The sequence below is a fragment of the Physeter macrocephalus genome, chromosome 21, assembly GCF_002837175.3.
Source record: "Physeter macrocephalus isolate SW-GA chromosome 21, ASM283717v5, whole genome shotgun sequence".
Taxonomy (NCBI): Eukaryota; Metazoa; Chordata; class Mammalia; order Artiodactyla; family Physeteridae; genus Physeter; species Physeter macrocephalus.
In genome coordinates this window covers 74091927-74095330 of record NC_041234.1, presented here as the reverse complement: position 1 = coordinate 74095330, position 3404 = coordinate 74091927, and positions in this window count along the sequence as shown.

Genomic DNA, 3404 nt, shown 5'->3' with positions numbered 1-3404 from the left:
GAAACTCTACAAGGCAGAAGGGAGTGGCATGATGTACTTAAAGTGATGAAAAGGAAGAACCTACAACCAAGATTACTCTACCCTGGCAAGGGTCAAATTCAGATTCGATGGAGAAATCAAAAGCTTTACAGAAAAGCAAAAGATAAGAGGTTTCAGCACCAACAAACCAGCTCTACAATAAATGCTAAAGGAACTTCTCTAAGTGGGAAACACAAGAGAAGAAAAGGACCTACAAAAACAAACCCAAAACAATTAAGAAAATGGTCATAGGAACATACATATTGAGAATTACCTTTAACGAGAATGGATTAAATGCCCCAACAAAAAGACACCGCCTTGCTGAATGGATACAAAATCAAGACCCATATATATGCTGTCTACAAGAGACCCACTTCAGACCTGGGACACATACAGACTGAATGTGAAGGGATGGAAAAAGATATTCCATGCAAATTGAAATCAAAAAAAGCTGGAGTAGCAATACTCATTTCAGATAAAATAGACTTTAAAATAAAGAATGTTACAAGAGACAGGGAAAGACACTACATAATAATCAAGGGATCAATCAAAGAAGAAGATATAACAATTATAAATATATATGCACCCAACATAGGAGCACCTCAATACATAAGGCAAGTGCTAACAGCTATAAAAGAGGAAATCGGCAGTAACACAATAATAGTGGGGGACTTTAACACCTCACCTACACCAATGGACAGATCATCCAAAATGAAAATAAATAAGGAAACAGAAGCTTTAAATGACACAATAGACCAGATATATTTAATTGATATTTATAGGACATTCCATCTAAAAACTGCAGATTGCACTTTCTTCTCAAGTGCGCACGGAACGTTCTCCAGGATAGATCAGATCTTGAGTCACAAATCAAGCCTCAGTAAATTTAAGAAAATTGAAATGATATCAAGCATCTTTTCGGACCACAGCGCTATGAGATTAGAAATGAATTACATGGAAAAAAATGTAAAAAACACAAACACATGGAGGCTAAACAATATGTTACTAAATAATCAAGAGATCGCTGAAGAAATCAAAAGGAAATAAAAAAATACGTAGAGACAAATGACAATGAAAACATGATGATCCAAAACCTATGGGATGCAGCAAAGCAGTTCTAAGAGGGAAGTTTATAGCTAAACAAGCCTACCTCAAGAAACAAGAAAAATCTCAAATAAACAATCTAACCTTACCTCTAAAGGAACTAGAGAAAGAAGAACAAACAAAACCCAAAGTTAGTGGAAGGAAAGAAATAATAAAGATCAGAGCAGGTATAAATGAAATAGAAACAAAGAAAACAAAAGCAAAGGTAAATAAAACTAAAAGCTGGTTCTTTGAGAAGATAAACAAAATTGATCAACCATTAGCCAGACTCATCAAGTAAAAGAGGGAGAGGACTCAAACCAATAAAATTAGAAATGAACAAGGAGAAGTTACAACAGACTCTGCAGAAATACAAAGCATCCTAAGAGACTACTACAAGCAACTCTATGCCAATAAAATGGACAACCTGGAAGAAATGGACAATTTCTTAAAAGGTATAACCTTCCAAGACTGAAGCAGGAATAAATAGAAAAATTAAGAGACAAATCACAAGTAATGAAGTTGAAACTGTGATTAAAAATCTTCCAACAAACTCCAGGACCAGATGGCTTCACAGGTGAATTCTATCAAACATTTAGAGAAGAGCTAACACCCATCCTTCTCAAGCTCTTCCAAAAAATTGCAGAGGAAGGAACACTCCCAAACTCATTCTATGAGGCCACCATCACCCTGACACCAAAACTAGACAAAGATACTACAAAAAAAGAAAATTACAGACCAATATCACTGATGAATATAGATTCAAAAATCCTCAACAAAATACTAGCAAACAGAATCCAACAACACATTAAAAGGATCATATACCATGATCAAGTGGGATTTATCCCAGGGATGCAAGGATTCTTGAATATACACAAATTGATCAATGTGATACACCATATTAACAAATTGAAGAATGAAAACCATATGATCATCTCCGATGCATGCAGAAAAAGCTTTTGACAAGATTTAACACCCATTTATGATAAAAACTTACAGAAAGTGGGCATAGAGGGAACCTACCTCAACATAATAAAGGCCATATACAACAAACCCACAGCAAACATCATTCTCAATGTTGAAAAACTGAAACCATTTCCTCTAAGATCAGGAACAAGAGAAGAATGTCCACTCTCAACACTATTATTCAACATAGTTTTGGAAATCCTAGCCACAGCAATCAGAGAAGATAAAGAAATAAAAGGAATACAACTTGGAAAAGAAGAAATAAAACTATCACTGTTTGCAGATGACATGATAGTATACATAGAGAATCCTAAAGATGCCACCAGAAAACTACTAGAGCTAATCAATGAATTTGGTAAAGTTGCAGATACAAAATTAATGCACAGAAATCTCTTGCATTCCTATACAATAATGATGAAAAATCTGAAAAAGAAATTAAGGAAACACTACCATTTAGCATTGCAACCAAAACAATAAAATATCTAGGAATAAACCTACCTAAGGAGACAAAAGACCTATATGCAGAAAACTATAAGACACTAATGAAAGAAATTAAAGATGATACCAACAGATGGAGAGATATACCCCGTGGTTGAATTGGAAGAATCAATATTGTGAAAATGACTATACTACCCAAAGCAATCTACAGATTCAGTGCAATCCTTATCAAATTACCAATGGCATTTTTTACGGATCTAGGACAAAAAATCTTAAAATTTGTATGGAGACACCAAAGATCCCGAATAGCCAGAGCAGTCTTGAGGGGAAAAAACGAAGCAGGAGGAATCAGACTCCCTGACTTCAGACTATACTACAACGCTACACTAATGAAGATAATACGGATGGATTCGAGACCTAAATGTAAGACTGGACACTATAAAACTCTTAGAGGAAAACATAGGAAGAACACTCTTTGACATAAATCACAGCAAGATCTTTTTTGATCCACCTCCTAGAGTAATGGAGATAAAAACAAAAATAAACAAATGGGAACTAATGAAACTTAAAAGCTTTTGCACAGCAAAGTAAATCATAAACAAGATGAAAAGACACCCCTTAGAATGGGAGAAAATATTTGCAAATGAATCAACGGATAAAGGATTAATCTCCAAAATATATAAATAGCTCTTGAAGCTCAATATTAAAGAAACATACTACCCAATCCAAAAATGGGCAGAAGACCTAAATAGACATTTCTCCAGAGAAGACATACAGATGGCCAAGAAGCACTTGAAAAGCTTCTCAACATCACTAATTATTAGAGGAATGCAAATCAAAACTACAATGAGGTATCACCTCACACCAGTTAGAATGGGCATCATCAGAAAATCTACAAA